The sequence below is a fragment of the Perognathus longimembris genome, chromosome 19 (assembly GCF_023159225.1).
Source record: "Perognathus longimembris pacificus isolate PPM17 chromosome 19, ASM2315922v1, whole genome shotgun sequence".
Classification (NCBI taxonomy): domain Eukaryota; kingdom Metazoa; phylum Chordata; class Mammalia; order Rodentia; family Heteromyidae; genus Perognathus; species Perognathus longimembris.
In genome coordinates this window covers 4,239,820-4,259,393 of record NC_063179.1, presented here as the reverse complement: position 1 = coordinate 4,259,393, position 19,574 = coordinate 4,239,820, and positions in this window count along the sequence as shown.

Sequence of the window (19,574 nt, the reverse complement as noted above, 5' to 3'; positions counted from 1 at the left end):
CAACGGTATATAAGCAGGCGTTTTTGGCCTTTTGGCGCCCCTCGCTTCAGCTCTCCCTCAACCAAGTGGCTCCTCAATAAAATGTGATTGGGAAGGATCCTCGTGTGGTGGTCGCCTTTCCTCGCTGGACGGGGTTGCCGCCCGCCGCAACTGGTACCGAAACCCGGGAACCACGCGAGGGGCCGAAGAGGATCCAGAACCCAACACATGAGGAGGTAACTTCCCTCAGGTATGTGGACTGCCGTTCCTGTCTGGTGCTTCTTATTATCCTTCCGCTGTGAGTGCTGGTGGCTGGTGTGTGCTTGCTCTGTTTGCGCTGTGATGCCCTTATGGCGCATGGTACGCTCATGCCTGGAAGATGGACACTCCACAGATCTTATAAAGGAAGGTCAAAGGGCCCTTAGTAAGCACCAGGATAGTCTTTCGGAGTCCTCATCAGTAAAGGGGGAAGTGGTTAGGCCTAAGGAAAATAAAAATAAAAAGATAAAAGAAAGAAAAGGGAGACCCCCATAAGGGTCTGGAGGAGGGACTGCAGCCCTCCGGAAAATCCTCGACCGCGCAGGCGGCGGGGACGAGACAGACAAAACAAAAGCAAACTCAAAAGGGACAAGGACAAGAACCAGTTGCCCCGTTGTATCCTTCTTTGGAGGAATTTAAGATTGATAACTCCTTCTCAGCTCTTAGTATAGAGGGCAGTGAATCAGAGAGCGAGGCCGAGAGTGGCCATACCTCGGGCAGCGAGCTGAGCCCAGAAGATGAAGAGGGCTTGGAGGAAGCCGCTGCTAGGTACGAAAAGGACAGATACGGACCTGGTTACCCCCTTGGGGCCAAGGCCCCCAGGCAAAAAACACCCTCTGCCCCCCCCCCCCCCCCCCGCCTTATGCGGTGTCCGGGCGGAGCAACTTCATAAAGAGAAGTATGTGGTCTAGGTTGGCCGCGGCTTTTCCAGTCTTTGAGAACCCAATAACAGATGAAAGGACCTATGAGCCAGTCTCTTATAAACAACTAAGGGATCTAATGGAGGCAGTGCGCACATATGGAGTAACAGCTAATTACACCACCGCCTTATTGCGGCGACTCACGGTTAATGCCATGACGCCCACGGATTGGTTTGAGATTGCGCGCACATGTCTCAGTCACGGGCAGTTCCTTGACTTTAGGTCCATTGTTCAGGACAAGGCACAAATACAATTCAGAAAGAATCTCCAAGAAGGGAGAGCCGAATGGTCGGTGGACATGCTCCTAGGACAGGGAGCTTATGCAGTGGAACAGACCACCTACCCCTTTGAAGTCTACCGCCCGGTAAATGAGATATTTTACAAGGCTTGGCGGGCCTTGCCAAACAAAGGAGAGGTGGCTGGCAACCTTACAAAAGTGATTCAGGCGCCCAATGAACCATTTTCTGATTTTGTGGCACGCATGCTTGAGACGGCGGAGCGTGTACTTGGGAATTTGGATGCTGCCATGCCACTTGTACAACAAATAATCTATGAGCAAAGTACCAAGGAATGTAAAAGAGTGATAATTCCTATAAAGGAAAAGGGCCTTGAGGCATGGGTAAAAGCTTGCCGAGAGGTGGGAGGCCCATTGACAAATGCAGGCTTGGCGGCGGCCATGCTTTCTGCCGCTCGCATGGCTAGGGACAACAAACAGAAGGGCTGCTTTAAGTGTGGCCAATTAGGACACTTTAAGCGGCAATGCCCGAAAATTAACATGGACCGGATCTGGTGATAACGAGATCCAGGGGAGCTGTTTGTGTTTTTCCTCAGGGCCAAGAAGTGCCTCACTGGGTGCCAACGAGATTGACCAGGCCTGTGGAAACGACAGAAGAAACCCATTGCGAAAATAAAGACCCGCAAGATGAAGACGCCATCCACTTGCCCTGTGGTACAACTGATCCCCCTGCTACTTGCAACAGTGCTGACTGCAGCCCCGATGGCAGCAAAAGAAATGACACTATGGGCTGTGACTAAGGCATGGCCAGTACCTATGCCCTTGCATGCAGATTCTCCCTTCCTCCCCACCTTGTTTTCTGCAGACTGCAACATGGAAGTCCCATGTATTACTCGTATTTTTACTACTATGCCTAGGGGGCAGTATGGTCTGCCTCTGGTTGGTCTGTCACCTGCGAACCCAAACACGAAGGGACAAGGTTGTAATTTCACAGGCATTAGCCGCCTTGGAGTATGGAGCTTCCCCCCAGATTTGGCTTTCAGCCCTAAAAAAGGACTAAGCCCTCAATTGCACGGCCTTTGCACCCCAGGAAGCTGGTAGCTTCACTTGCACTAGGGATAGGCGTGCATTTGAGCAGAGCAGGATGCCGGGCAATAGCACCGCACTTGGGAGTCCTGGGGTAACAGGCCCCAAGAAGAGCAAGTCTGATTGCACGTGGGTAGATACCCTAGACCCCACCTCTGGAAAAAAGGTATCGGACGGGTCTGGCGTCCAATGAATGGATAACACTCATGGGAAAGCCAGTACAATGTTCCAAAATAGCACACAGAGATCAGACCTCTACTCTTACCTGCACAAAAACAAAAAGGGGGAACTGCAGGAAGCCGGCAACAACGCCATTACAAGATGGCTCCTACTTCCTTGCAGCCTTACTGGTAAATAACGGCAAAGCCTAACGGACTTACCGGCCTGAACCCCGCGCATGCGCAAGTGAGTTCTAGTCCCAGCCAATCCCGTGGCGGCTGCTAGTAGCAACCGGTCACAGACCAATCAGGGAACGACCCATGCTCACCCAACGGTATATAAGCAGGCGTTTTTGGCCTTTTGGCGCCCCTCGCTTCAGCTCTCCCTCAACCAAGCGGCTCCTCAATAAAATGTGATTGGGAAGGATCCTCGTGTGGTGGTCGCCTTTCCTCGCTGGACGAGGTTGCCGCCCGCCGCAGTTTACAGCATCTTGACCTCCCCCCACCCATTTTTCTGTTTTTAGATCTTCTGCAAATAGGAATGCTTTTATTTCTTCCTTCTTCCTTTGAATCCATTTTTCCTTTCTCCTATCTCAATGTGTGGGCCCAGAACTATGATGTTGTATTGAATAAGAGTGGGGAGAGTGGACATTCTCATCTCGTTCCTGATGTTTGATCGAGTTATTTCAAGTTTTCCTGTTTAGTATGATGTTGGCTATAGTTTGACATAGGTCTCCTTTATTATGCTGAAGTACATTCCTTCTCTTCCAAATTTCTCCAAGGCTGTTATCACAAAAGGGTATTTAATTTTGTCAGAGGATTTTCCTGCATCAAGGGCGATAGTCATGTGATTTTGCTCTTCATTCTCTTAGGTGCTGTGTTACATTTACTGATTTATACATTTGGGCCATCTTTGAAACCTTGAAATGAAAACAGCTTAATAACATATTTAACACATTCCTAATATGTTGTTGAATGCACTTTGCAGGTAATTTATTGAGATGTTTTTGGTCTATGTACCAAAGAGATTGGTTTATAGTTCTCTATTTTTGGTTGTGTCCTTGTTTGAATTTGATGTGACTGCAATTTTGTCTTCAAAATGAGTTTGATAAAATTCAGCATCCTTTTGTGCTAAGACCTCTTTCCTGAGGAATTTTGAGAAGTGTTCATGTCAGTTCTGGTCTGAAGGTGTGGCAGAATCCAGCAGTAATCCTTCAGGTTCTGGCACTTCATTACTTTAGATTTTTTTTGACTACATTACCTCACTAATTTTTACAGATGTTTGAATTTGCTTATCTCTTCTTCATTCAGTTTTGGCAGATGAAACATATCTGTAAATTTACCTTATTTCTTTTAAATTTTTCAGGTTTTGAAACTGAGTTTTTAAAGATTTAAAAAAAATATTGAATATTTATTTTGCACAAATAATTAGCCACAGCAGAGGATCACAAGAGCCTAATAGCTATGCCCTTATGAATGCATAAGATGATGCTAAGTGAAATGAACTCCATGTTATGGAAACAACTGTTATATCACTGTTGTAATTACTTTCAACATGTGATGTGAAACCGTAGCTTCTATTGTTGATGATCTTCTTGTATCCCCTTCCTGTGGTTGTACCCGCACTATCACTGTACATTATCTGAGTACATTGGAAACTGTGTATACTGGTATTAGAACTAGGAAAGTGAAAGGGAATACCAAAATTGAGAGACAAAGGATTAAAAAGACAAGCGACTCCAAAAGCAATACTTGAAAAACCATTTGGTTTAAACCAACTGAACAACCCATGGGGGGAAAGGGAAAGGAGAAGGGGGAGGGGGGAATGAGGGAGGAGGCAACAAACAGTACAAGAAAAGTACCCAAGGCCTAATGTATGAAACTGTAACCTCTCTGTACATCACTTTGACAATAAAAAAAAAAAATCTTAAAAAAAAAAAAAAAGAACATGGCTGGTCACTGGTGGCTTAGATCTGCCATCCTATCTGATCAAGAAGCTGAGATCTGAGAATCACAGTCAAAGCCAGCCCAGGGAGAAAAGTCCATGAGACTCTTATCTTCAGGTAACCAGCAAAAAGTCAGAAGTGGAACTGTGGCTCAAATGGTAGAATGCCAGCTTTGAGCAAAAAATATGAGTGAGAGGCCTTGTTTGAAGCTCCAGTACTATCATTAAATAAATGAATATCAGTTGTTTTATGACTTAAACAAATATTGAATATTTATTTTGCACAAATCGGTTGCAATTTATCATTATTATATAAAAATATGCAGTACTTTGTATAGATGCATATACATTGTGTCACATATTTACGTGTAACACATATTGCATATGTAAAATTTGTCTATATTTATTATTGACTTATCTATATATGTCAAATAAGTGATTTATTTACTTTTAACTTAGCCAACTCAAAATGGACCAGAGCAATATCTTATTTATCTTGTAGAATTATCGAGCAATTACCATCTGTCAGGTTGCCTGCTAGCTGCTTGATGGATAGGGTTGAAATGGATTTAATTGTGCACAGCACTTACCACTAGATGGCACTTGGTCAAAGCCATAAGGCTGACATTTCAATATAAATGTGCTTTTCTGCCCATTTGATGTAGGTTTTTAAAACATGCCATCATGATACTCTGGCTTTCACTGCTATATTGAAAGATGGAAAGGCCTCCTATGTTCATGGATTGGCAAATTTAAGATCATGAACTTGGCACTACTACCAAAACATATCTTTAGGTGTCAGCAAAGTACTACTGTTATTCTTTGCCAAAATAGAAATATCAATCCTGAAATTTACTTGGAAACTTGAAAGACACCAAATATAAAAAAATGACCTTGACTAAAAAGACCAACATTGGAGGTATCACAATAGCAGACTTCAAATGATACTCAGAGTCACAGTGGCAATAACAGTGTGGTACTCTCAATGCACGCACTCACGCACACACATACACACACACACACGAAATGAAGCCACAGAAAAGAACCTCTTTAAGAATGGTGTTGGGAAGCCTGGTTGTCTTATACACACAGGAAACTAAAACTAGAACCTTTCTTTCACCCTATGTAAAATTAAAGGCAAATGTAACACATGGAACTCTGAAACTGCCACATGAAAACATAGACAAACCTCTGGTCGAGAAAGGACTAGGTCATTATTTCCTGAGTAGGATCCCAACTGCCCAAAACATGACAGCAGGAATTGACACATGGGACTGCATCAAAGTAAAGTTTTCTGGGTAGTAAAACAAGCAATTATGAGAAACAACAACACACATGAAATGGAAGAAAAATCTATACTAGCTATTTTGCATATATAGGATAATAAGTAAAAGATTCACAGAGGCAAAAATTAAAACAGTAAAGTAACAAATAACCCATTATTAAATGGGAAGATGAATAAAACATACCTCCTAGAAAAAGAAATACAGTGGCTAGTGAATAAGTGAAGAAATAGTCAACATCCTTAGCCACAAAGGACATTCAAATGAAAGCCACTCTAACAGTCCATCATGTAAACAAACAATGGCATATGCAAGTGTAGATATATGGAGCAAGGAAGGCTAGTACACTTCTGTTGCAAATGTAAACTAGTATAATCACTTCGGGAACCAATATGGAGGTGCCTTAAAACTACACATCTTCTATGACACTGCCACACCACTGTTGGCCGTATAAATGAAGATGTGTACATTAATAAGGCAGAAAGGCATCTGCATGCCTGTGTTTATTACAGCACAGTTCACGATAGAAAAACTGTAGCTTCAACTATGGTGCTCAACAACTGATAAAAGAAATGGAACTAGAGTTCATGTTGAGTAAAACAAGACAAACTCAAAAAAGCAAAGCCCTCATTGCTTTTTATTTGTGAAATCCATACCTACATATATAATATACAGACATATACATCATGACTCCTACACACAACTCTAAATACACAATAGGATAACATGTTAATGTGCATATATATGTTTAGCATTGTGGGATGGTTTGGGAGGGCATGTGGAAGGAAGAGAAGGGTGAAAGTGATGGAAAATGAATAATATTGAATTATATTTGTCAAGATATGAGAGGATATCTGGGAACATTTTCTTCAGGAAGCTCCTATGAGGGGATCCTGTGTAGCCATTGGGGAATTTCTAAGAAAGAAATGAAAGTACAATGTGGACAGGGAAGGTGGCCAGACAGACAGACCCAGACTGACCAATAGACAGAGAGAGAGAGAGACAGAGAGACAGAGACAGAGACAGAGACAGAGACAGATAGACAGATAGACAGAGGGAGAGAGAGCTGACACTTGGAGTGAGAGGTTGAAGAAGCTGGTCCTTATCATGTTTGAGCTATTCAAACTTTTAAAACAAATAACGGCATAGGGATATCCCAGAATTCCTGATTATGTAACTCAAGGACACCTCCCCCCACCCTTCTCCCCCTCACCCCCCCTCCCCCACCTATGGGATCTTCCTTTATACTTCTGCAATCATGGGGCAATTTGTCCTGTATCTCAAAATACGTTCCTTGTTACTTTTCAGTTCAGTTGCCCAGCATTTTCTCTAAAAAATGTTCCAGCTGTGTTTATACTATGATTACAGCTGCGTTCTTGGTTCACATGCCTAGCTGGGCAATAGTGTGTTCAGGATGGTCTCTGCCCTCCCTCCTTAATCAATCCCAAAGCTGGCAATGTATTTACGTCAGCCAAATTGTACATGGATCAATTGGGGCATGAGTGCCACAGAATCAATTTGATAAATGGCTCTTTTAGCAAGACCTCCTTCTGGTTATTACTTGGGACAGATTAGCTTTTCTCTTTCTATAGGAAAGGAATGCTAGCCACTTGATACCCTTATTTTGTTCTGAAATAAACTGATATGGAAAACCAGCTACAAATGAGCTTCTGACACGGTTTCTAATTAGACTCCGCTTGCAGACTAAGATTTTCCCCCGTAGAGAGAGAAATTCTTCCCTGTGAATGGATGGTAGCTGACCTATGTGGATGGCCTGTACACTGTCTTCCACAGAAAGAAAACAGAAAAAAAAAATCATTCGGATTCAGGAGAGTTCCATGACACATTTGGATTGAAAAACCTTCACATGATACGCTTCAACCCCAAGCAGAAAACACTGAGTGCAACAGAGGGCTCTGCACACAGGGTAAAGCTTGGAAAGATGACTTAATCATTACCACTCAAGTGACAGAGCGGACATCGCCGAGGCACCGGGTGGCTCTCGAGTGTCAACTCTTCACTTAGAAAACCACCTCTCGGCAGCACAGCCCCCATCGAGGCTGGGAGGGGCTGGGGAAGAATTTGAGAAGGTGTCCCAGGAAAGTATCATTTTTTATTATTGCTGAGTACTATTCAGAACCTTCATGCAAATGGCCAAGAGCAATCGCATCTTCCAGTGACCAGGACTATTTTTTTAGTCGATTGGTAAACATACCAAGGGAGCCAAAATGGTTCTTTGATTTTTGTAAGAATGACTTCGGATCTGAACATATATAATAAAATTACCGTGAACTTGTAAAGGACATATTTTTCTATTCAGACTTCTATGGGTCCCTTTGCTAGCACTAATTGAACCTACTCTTTATGTCTCTTGTTAAAAAAAAAAACAACTAGATTTTGGCTGTGAAATGAGCATAAACAGTAATTATGTAGAAAGCTGAATTATCATTAGCCATGGGAACTTTTATATCCTAAAATGTATCAAAGGAGTAAAGAATTCATTTCCACAGGAAGAACGAGACAAGGATCAGAGAGCGCTGAGCTTTTACCTCCCGGGTGACTAATTTCTGCATGGCCTTCTTGCTGGAATCTTCTCTTCTCAATTCTTCCAACATATAAAAATGTTCACATGCCCATAGATATCTGTTTCTTAAACATACACAAATACTTGTGGGGTACAAATGTAACCAGAACCCTAAGAATTTCTGAACTATCCAAACGTAATCTTCCATGTTCCTTGAAATTTTTTTCATGGTGAAGACAAGTGAAATGGTCTTAAGGTCTGGGTTTGCTTGAGGTTGGTGTGTTCAAGTCCTAATTCCCAAGGTCAGGGGGGCCTTTGGAAGTGAGTCACAAAGACATGCATGGGATCATGTCTATATTAAAACAAACAACCCTTCCTCCAGCTTCTCTCAGCCAGGGCAGATTGAGAAGGGCTATGCTCCATGAATAGGCTCTCAGTCAACAACAAATCACCCTACCCCTTGCCTGTAGCTCTATGAGAAGGAAGTTTCTGTTCCTTAAAAGCTATTCTGCTCTTGGATAGCTTGGGACATCATTGCGTGGATGAACTTAGTTCATCCTTCTTTAGTTCTTATTGTTTTTATGTTCCCAAGCTGAGTGTTCACCCTGGAACATTGTCCACTCCATGATCAGCAAATGAGCAGTAAGCCAGGCTCTATCACATAGGCACCACAAATTAAAGGTCCCTACCAAACAGGAAGTGGTCTTCCAAGGTCATCCGTGTACACGTTTTGAGAACTCCATGAAACCAAGAAGCCATCTTCATCTTCATCACTTGGGAAGATACACTCACACCAGACCCCAAACCAGTAGATGGTATCTCCCTGTTACTGCCTCCAACTGCTTCTCTACTCTGGACCACTTCCTGAATTCTAGATCAGAACATGAACTTATCCAGGGCAACTCAATGCCAAGGCCTTGCGAATAACCTGGTTGAGGCATGTGAGAACAGAAATGCAAAGACAAGGTAGACTGGATCAATGTGCATTTGATGAACTTGTGCTGATTGGATGTAGGTAGAAATAGGCTGGGTTCAGAATCAGGACTATGAGAGTCGCACAAGAGCAGGAATGAGCATAGGCAGGTCAAAGATGTGCCGTAAAACTTACAATATAACGGCCATATCATTAAAGAAAAGGTATGTTGTATTTGGTGCAGTAACTTAAGCAGTTAACTTGGCAATGCTTCTTACTCTAGTGTTTCAGTAGTGGAATTATGTTTCCAGCTATCTTTACAATTGTTGAGAACACTTTAGTGTATAAGGTAACAAGACAAAAGCATTTCTGCTTTTTTTTAACCATTCTATATTTAACAATAAGTTATTCCAGTGAAGTGCATTGCCAGTGAACAGTGACTATATCATCTCTATTAGCACAAACACAGGTATCTTCTAAGGGATGCTCTCTTCAGACCTGTGGTGGGTGATGGGGGTCTCATGAGATTTCTTCCATTTCATTTTCATTCTTCTTCCTTTTCCTTTTCTGTGTTGCAAATAGTCATAAAAGTGTGTCAGAAAGATCAATACTTTAGAAAAATGTATGTATTCCTTAACAATTTTCAATCTTTCACCCGTAAGATACTTTCTCTTTCTCAGAGATGCAGTAAGTTAATACTCATAGTAACATGTATCTATCTATCTGTCACTTACGCATCATGTGCCTTCTACTTCTATCCTATACATTTTCTACAATTCAAAACTTTGTATTTAGTGGGTTCAAATCATTCCATCTGGGCACCATATTATCTGTTAACCTGTTGTTAAAAAAAAGCACAACACTTTTCAGAATAGCTATATTTTTACCTGGATTAGCAAAGAAGTAAATGGAGGCCAAGTTGGTCAGAAAGCAATAATCATCCTCCACTGTTTTCCAGGTAGCTATCTGTGAAGAATTTGCCCCCAAAGCCTACCCTTGTGGTACTTTAATTCTGCACAACGCCTATATTTTGGAACCATTCTCGTCACTTGAAGACATTCAGTGGTTGAGAATTTTGAAGACTTTCTAATTTAATAAAATTTGAAGTTGTGGTTCTTTCAAACCATGACTGTCACAAGAATATTAAATGCTGTAATTTAGCAATTTGAAGGAGTGACATCTTGATGAATAGTTTCATCAATACTTTGAGCTCCATTGCGCTGCAAAATGTGTGTTCTGGGAGAGCGTCTCCCAGGATGGCCTGGGAGCTGCGCAGACGTATTTAATCCAGCAGTGCCGACACAGCCCAGAGGCTTTTATGATCGTGGAAGGAATCTCGGGTAAGAGAGGAGAGTGAAGCCATGGCAAGCAGCTCCTCGGGCTTCTTTATTGCGTTACAAGAGTGAGTCTCCTCTATTGCTCACGGGACACAATTTGTTCTCAGTCTCCTACCATCCCTTCTGTCCACAAAAACAGGAATCATGAAGTGAGAACTTCTTTTATGTCTTTAATACCACAAAAGCAGTAATTCCTTCTTATTTTGGATACTGACATGTTTGAGAGTGGAGGTTTTATGGATGTTGCTAACTCCATGCCCTTCATCCAGCATGCCTTTCTCAAGTGTTGATAGTGCATAGGGAGCTGCTATAGGTAACCAGAAGTAGGGATCTTCCCAAACTTCAAGTCACCTATAACCTATTAAAGCATATCAAGCCTGGTTTCGGGCTCACTGGGAAAACTCTATAGAGCCACAAAGCAAAAGTTTATCTCTTCTTACACTCAAACAGTGTAAGCCAAGCCATACATTCTCAGCCATATTATTCTGTGATATAATCTCTAATGCTCAAAACAAGGCTTGAAACTCACCAAGGAGGTGCCCCTTTAAGTTAAGAGGACTTCTTTGCCATGGCATTTGCCCTTTTATTTATAGGAGAACTATGTTTTGTAGATGGAAGCTTTCCGTCAGTTTTGTTTATTGCATATCTTGATGCAATGGGCCATAGAAATGATCATTTCTGAAGTAAATGCAACCTCTACTGTGCATATTGCGGAGACCAAGTTATTGAACATTTGTGAAGGACAATTTAGAATTCTGCGTCAAAAGTTTGGCCCATAGGAAGAGCTGTTATGGGGCTGGGAATACAGCCTAGTGGCAAGAGTGCTTGCCTGGTATACATGAAGCCCTGGGTTCAATTCCTCAGCACCACGTGTATAGAAAATGGCCAGAAGTGGCGCTGTGGCTCAAGTGGCAAAGTGCTAGCCTTGAGCAAAAAGAAGACAGGGACAGTGCTCAGGCCCTGAGTTCAAGGCCCAGGACTTGGGGAAAAAAAAAAAGAAACAGGAAGAGCTGTTGTGACTAAAGATTGCTCTTGAGGGTTCGAACGTCAAATGCATAACAAGAAAGAAATGAACAATGTGTTCCAGAACTCTCAAATAAAGAGAGACACTGCCGGTGCGTTCCTGCTTCATGGTGTGTCCCCTGGTAGCATCTGCCAGTTTCCTGAAATGCATAGGTAGGGGCCTGAGGACAAGAGGGAAGATGAGAGTCCCAGCGTCGTTTTCAGTAGACTTCCCTTGAGGAGGACACAGAAATCAGCAGCGTGCCTCCATTGTCCCAAGCCCTGTGGACCATGGGCTCTAAGTTTAATCCTTGGGAAGCTATGCAGACATACAGGAGAAACTCAGGAGTAGAGAGAGTTTTCATCTCAATTGGATCATTTCAGAGCCAAACCAGAAATGGTGTTTTATACCATTTCAGCTGCCTATCACGGGGTATAACTTTCCCAGGACTAAGACAGAGAGCTTCAAGATATGAGGCATGTGTGAAAGATCGTAGAAGAAAAAGAGAACAAGAAATCCCATAATGTCTCAGTACCAATATGTCAATCAGCACACAAACTTATGAATGCCAGTAGCTCACATACAAAATAGTCACACCTGGACAAATCACAGTAACATGAGAGATAGAGGGAGTGACTTGGCAAGTAGCCAGAAACAAAAATGCACATAACTTTTAAGAAGAAAGAATACATCTTACAGCTGGTATACTCAGTAGAAGTCAGAAGATAGGGCACAGAATGTTCAAAGGGCAAAAGTCAAACAAATGCATTAAAAAAGAACTCAACAAACTTCCATTATACCATTCACAAGGAAATGGAAAGACTTGTGAAAAATTATATTAAACAAAGTAAGCCAGGCCCAGAGGAACATAGGTTGCATGGTTTTTCTCATTTGTGGTAATTAGAATGTGTCTATAAATCTATAAATAAACACACTGGGTGGTAAGCAAGGGGTTACAAATGAATTGACAGAAGTAGAATAGAGTCTATGGAAAGTATAAATAGTGTAATTCTTAAAAAAAAAAACCACAACTAAGTCAAAGCCCAACAAAATCAGTACCAGGAAATGGGTATTTGCAAGAGGGGAGGGTATTTGCAAGGGGTGAAAGGTAAGAGAAGCAGGGAAGGAGGGAGAATGTGTGCTACATACCACAGAATTGAGAAATATAAGGAAGGGGGGTCAGAGGGAGCTGGAGATGTTAAAGGGATGACACAGATCGAGGTTAAGATATGTTGTACACAGGAAAAACCTCAATACCTAACAAAATGAAGGAAAGTAAGGGAGGGATGGGTTGAAAGGGATGGATGAGAATGTCAAAAAAAAATGGCAGCGATCAAGATGCACCATATTCATAAGCTGCTTTGGGGAACGTCAACTCCTTTGTACAAATACTTAAAGACCATAAAAATACTAAAAAACCTGCTACAAATATGGGTGTAAAATTAGCACAGAAAAATTAACAGAATTATTGCCTTCAGGCACAGACTCAAAGATCTACAAAGGCAAGCTTTTTAAAAAAGTAAAGTAAATAAAAAGGAAAAAGTTCAGAATAAATGAAGCATAAATTCATTGGTAAGAATTAATAAAAAGTAATTTTAAAAACAATGAAACAAGGCTATGATCTCTCTCTCCCTCTCTTTCGCTACTTTCCTATGAGCTAATCACAAGAATATCAAATATTAGAAAGATGTAAATATAAGTACAGTTAGTGTGCTCTCAAGCATTTGTGCTGCTTAGAAAAGCATAAATAAAATGAACTCATTTGAGGGAAAAATAATACGTGGATGTATGTAGTCATCTCTAAAGAAACTCCCAAATACGTTAAAACTGTATACAACTAAAAAGCACAAAATAATAATGAACTGACCTCCTCAAATAAAACAGAAAATGACAAAAAAAATCAAATTGATGAGAAAAATGTAAAATGATAATACCTCTCTCCCCCTCTCTCTTTCTCGCTCTCTCTTTTACAAATGGTGCAGGAAGATTAGTATATCTTCCATGTAGTGGCAGATAAAAGAGTGATCTATCTCATCTCAAATCTAACAAATCCATGACCCCAGGTACATCATCAATAATACTATACAGTAATCAGGTTATGGAATTTCTTTACTCATGAAACACATGTTTGATCACTTTTTACATGCTACTTATTATGATGGATGCTATATATATATGTGTGTATACATACATATACATATATATACATACACACATATGTAATAGTCTCATAGCTGTATATCCTTGGCTGAAACATAATCATCAAGCCAAAAATAGACACAGCAAGAAACTCCACTGAAAGGTTGGAGACACCAGCAGAGCACAAAGTTGTGGTTACATTCCCTTGGTAAAGAATGTTAAACATGCTTGGAAAAGCAATATACAATCTCATTTTTTCCCCAGTATTTTTGTAATTAGAATTCTCTTTGGTGACCTTGTAATAAAATAAAAGTTTTCTTGAAAACTTTTTCTAAAGGAACCAGAACCTGAATTGACAGCACCAAAGAGATAGCACAATCAAATAGAATTTCTCAGTTAAAATTTAATTCTCTAAAGTGTTTGGTTTTTCCAACTAGAGTAGTCAAAGGTCACAAAAATACAATTAATGTCAATTCTTGTCACTGAATATGACAAGTGACAAAGACAGAATTGAGAATGAAGTGAGGAAAAAACACAAGTTACTGTCCAGCACACAAAAACCCGTTTAATTTAATTTTTTTTCATTTTCATAAGAGTATCTATTTCTTTGCTTAGGATGGTTGGCTTATCTTGGGTAAAAACATGATTGATAAGTCATAATGTTGGTTTTTACATAAAAATAAGTTTTTGGTAGCTTCAGAATACCAGAAACGAAGTAAGAGAAATCTATTTCTTAAACTCCTATGATTATTTCCATATATCTTAGGGTCTCACCTTTAATTCCTATAATAAAGTCATGTTCTTTGGCTCTGAATGACTCAAATATTTTATTGGTCTACACAACTTTTTTCACTTGATCCAAAATATTTGAATGGAATGAGTAAGTTTAATGAATATTATTGTTTTGAGTGCTTTCCTCTTAATGATAAATGTAATGCATTAATAATGTATTTATTGCAGAAGCATAAGGGATGAAACATGCTAGCAAATCATGGGTAGTGCATAATGCTATTGAGCCCTTTATTACCTCCCTTCCAGAACATTCACTTTCAGAGTCTCATAATTCACTAAGATCATGAATCGCATCATGAGCCATTTATTGGGAAATCATTGGCCATTAAAGAAAATTCATTTCTATCAGTTGTTGACAATTTATAACTATTTAATAGTCTGCTTATTATAGACTTCATGCTTTGCATAGAAATAGATAGAGATGCATTAATAAATCTTATGGGTAACTATATAACATGGAGTATAAATCAGTCTACTAGAGTTGTTGCATTAAATTATTAATGGTACAGCTCTATCGTAAATTACCAGTGAATACTTACACGTTTCTGGATGATCAATAAATTGATCACAAAAGAGTATGGAAGCAAGACTCCTTGAGAGTGCCATTTGATTTTAAACACTGCTTCCACTGTTTAGCCACCATGAAATGTGAAGTCTGACATCCCTAAAGTGGGAAAAACTACAAAAGTTATCAATGGATTGTGCTGTTGACTTGTTGATCCATATTTGTAAATGGCCTGCTTTCCAAACCTCCATGTGAAAAGCTCTACCTATGAGAAAATGACTTTGGGGGGACTTTAACATTCATGGGACACTGCCCAAACCGAACAATCTCCATTCGAGAGCTTTTGTAAATGCAGCAATTGTTTTGAATACTGATCTTATCCTCACTATGAAACATTGTAACTGAATTCCTATACCTACAGGAAGGAAGGAAGATATGGATGGCAGGTTTCTTTCTGCTGGGAATATTGGGGTGATGGACATCCGGCTACTTTTCCATCTGCCATCCTCATCTGTCTTAGAGTTGGAAGTTGCTGGCTAAGGGTGGGAGTCTGTGCATTCGAGCCCTCTGTGCTGCTGAGCGGCTGTCTGACTCGTGTGCCTGTGCTGTAAGAAAAGTCACCCACGCCAGAGCAGACCCGTGCCATCAGGTTTCTGCTACTGGAAGCTGAGTTTTAACTCAGAGAGAAAGGTCAGAACAATTTATACAGGAATTCCCAGGAAATACGATCGTGCTGAGATGAACTACAGTTACCTGCACAATTCGAAAAGGGAGAGGCAAACGGGAGGCTCTTCACTTCAGCCTGTGCAAATCATTGGCATAACAGGGTCCTAAATCAGTGAAGTCACCAAGTTAAATGTCACCTCGTTGAACACGGACAAGGGGCACAAGGGAGCCTTGAGGGGGACCCCTCCCCCCAAACCACCTTTCCTCTGAGTTTATCAAGCAGCTTGCTTCTGTAATGCATTTATCAGTTTTCTCGCATGATGTTCCTTGTTTGTTAGTGATGTCTGCAAGGGTTTCATGATCAAGGAATACAGGGAGGTGATGCTCATAATTTCTCAGAAGTATTTGCTGTACCTCAGGGTGATATTGTCAACATCTTATTCTTACTCAGATGTGTCCTCTAGTTTCCATGTCTGCAAAGACCCTCCAGCTCTCCACAGCATTCAGGGGCTGGAAACACAGTACCTTCACTTTTCCTTTGCCCTTAGCTGGTGGTGGTTTGACTTTTTCTACATCTCAGGACTAAGAGGAAACTTCTGGAAATCCTATAGAGACAGATTATTTCTCTCCATTCTGTAGCCATTCTCATTTTGTTCTCAGGAGGAAATCAAGGTAAAGAATGAATGTCTGTGAGGCTGTAGGGGATGGGAAGTGTCAAGCTCCCTGCATGATCTCAGTGCAGAATGGTGTATTACAAAATACAACTACTCAGACACTAGCTTAAGACACCCACAATGCAACCAACATTCCCAGATTCTGATAATTTTATTACATTTTTATATTGTCAGTACCTGAGTTGAAGCTGCTTACCACAAGCTAATAATATTCAATAAAATAAGGTATAGGGGGAGAAGATTATTATTTTATAAGAAAAATTTATGAAACCATACACTTGTGTCTAAATTCAAAATAAAGCTTTGTTTTCTAGGACATGGGAAATGAAATAAATGTTATCATTCTTGACCAATACTTCCAACTTGAGTACTGCTGAATTCAATTTTAAACAATAGTTTAAGGACAAAGCTAATCTAAGAAATAACCAGAAAATATTTCAGTCCTAAAAATATGTAAACCATATTGAACATTTCAAAGTGTTTTTGATATGGAAAACAAACTGAAAACAATGGACTCATTTCCCATTGTACTCAAGGTTTTCAATTACCATCATGACAGTCTTGGTAAATACATTTATTTTGCTGCTATGACAATAGAACCAACTTTTGAAAAGTATGATTTTGAAAAATATACTAAATTTCAGCTATTTTGAAAATACATCAAAAGTTGTTATTTGTCAAAATCGGTATTGACATTGGTAAGATTGTTCCACATCTCTCAAATTGGGGAAAACAGAAACTCACCTTACATTCTGATGAGTTGTAATAATGATCTAGTGAGACGGTATAAGAAAAATTAATTTGTTAAGATCCTGCTATTTTTAGCAGGCATTGGAAGTATAATTTCTGTTCCTGTGTTTCTTTGATAAAATTGCAGGGGGAGGGAGGTGGGGTGACCCATTTATACTCCTTAGCTCTTTGTATGCATCTTCCTTTATGATTTATTGCTTTTTTACTCACTTCTTAAATATATTTGCACTTTTATTTTTATTTTGGTTATTGTATAGGCACATATGTTCTCCAGCTCCTTTTCCTTCAAAATAACAATTTCTTTCCATGAAGATTTATGTCTCAGGCATTTCTAGTGACATTTTGTTTATTTCTGCCTCTTCCTCTAGGGGAGGCATATGTAACTAGTCCAAGATAAAGAAAGCATTCAGTCTCCCGTGTTTGCTAACTCATAAATGGTCCAATCACAGTGGATTCTAGAATATTCTTTTAGAACTACTATGAAAATAGGATAGCCCTTCCAATTGATGTTGAAGCTGAGAATAATGTACGAAGAACCTACTTGAGAGTGGAGCTAGTGCCAAGAAAAGCAAAGAATATCCACCAGGAGCAAAGAATACCCACATCCTTCATCCACCTGAAAGCATTTGGACTGAAATACATCCGTTCCCAGATGACACGACTACTGAGTTGAGTCAATTCCTTCTTATGAGGAAATGCAGTTTAATGATGTAAAATGGTCTTTTGCTGACAGGAGGACTAAAATCACAGGCCTACTAAGCCCTTCATAGCTCTCCTGTTTACTGGATGTTTCCATTCATGTAAGATTTCCCACCTCGTCTTCTTTCATTGATTGCTCCATCTCACTGTAACCAAGGTATACTGGCTGTTCCTAGGGTCTGTTCTTTCCTCTGTTACTCTCTTTCTACACACCATCATGTGGGCAGCCATACTACTTGACAGTTTCCCGGATAATTTGATGATCCTCTAATTAAAACATGCAGCCTATCATGACCTGAGTTTTAGAGTCATGTATGCAGACTTCTCCTAAAGCATTTTCATCGAAATGTTTCACATGGAATACATACTCAATGCACATGACCACAAAACAACCCTCCCTTTATAAATTTCAACACAGTTCCTTAGATAATAGCTATTTCATTTATTCATCAAATCTAAACTGCCAGACTCCTCACTCCCGAGCTATAGCTGAGTAGATGTTCCAGAACAGTATCTCATTCACTAAGAGATTAAACAGAGCCGGCCTCAGAGAGGAAACAGCCAGTGAACTCTAAAGAAGAAAGCTGGTGTTTCCATCATATTTTAAAATGAATTGGATGGATGTCTATTAGGCTCCAAAATAAATTTAAGAAAGCTGTACTTAAGAAACAGAGGTACACAGTAATAAAGTTAAGTGTTTCTGATGTCGATCAACCCTACTTCTAATTAGCTCGCAACATTCTTGCTGAAATGCCATTTCTGTAGGAAGATGGAGACACATGGACCCTCATAAGTCTTTTTTTATAGGAGGCACAATGGTAAAAAAAAAAGTTTTTAAATGTGTGAAATGATAAGAGGAAACGTTATACATGAAATAAATAATAAAAAAGATGGTCCAATTAATTATGTTTATAATTGGTCATGACTGCAATTAATACATGAGGTCTGTCAAGCAAATAAAAGATGTAGAAACCGGGTAAAAGAACAGAAAAGTTGGCACTCATAAAAGTCAAAAAGGACACTCCAAAGATGGGAGTACTCTCTGAAACGATCAACCCAGTTAATGACCATAAGAGCAATGGAGACCAACAGAGATGCAAAATGGAACTTGGTGTTAAGTGTAAGCAGAGTCCTTCACTGTAATGAGAGCTATGAAGCAATGCTAAGATAGAACCTATCAATATGCATATTGCTTAAAGCCAGAAAACAACAATGTCTACAAAGGAAACATCCATGTACATTCAAAACCCTCCATTGGATAAACTCAATGCAACATTGTCATGAACCTCTTGACATGTAGGTCAAGTGTATGTTTTAAAGTGACCAGGAAAGACAAGACAATGCTGCTCAGAGGAAAAGTCATAGTCCTGGCAATTCATTTCTCAGTGGAGGTTACAGAGCTGGAAACACAGACAGTTTTTCCCTTCACATTACTGAAGCTAAGTGTTAAAAATTTCCCCTGCCCCACAGGCATGGCTGGCTCCATCGAGAGAGGCTAGAGAGGGAGCATGAAGTCAGCAAACAAAGAACGACGGCTCCTCCTGGAATGTCATGAGGCTGATTAAAGAGATTATTTGTGTTCAGCTGAAAAAAACCTCCCCAGAGAGAGCACAGACCGGAAATAAAAATGGGCAATAATAATGTTCCTCTCCCTTTGTTCATCTTTGTCTTCAAAATCCACTTTCATTATTTTATAATCTCCTTTCTTCCCCCCAAACATTTTTTTCACAACTTGTACAGTATACACATGTGAAGACTTTCATGTGCTTTCTGATTATTCCTGACAAGACTATGAGCTATTCTGTATGTGCCCCTTCTATGTGGAAATGTTGATTTTAGTTTAAAATTATGTTTGAGAAAAATCACATACGAAAACTTGCTTTACAGAAATGATGCCACTACCCTAAATCATGCCTAGTAAACCCTT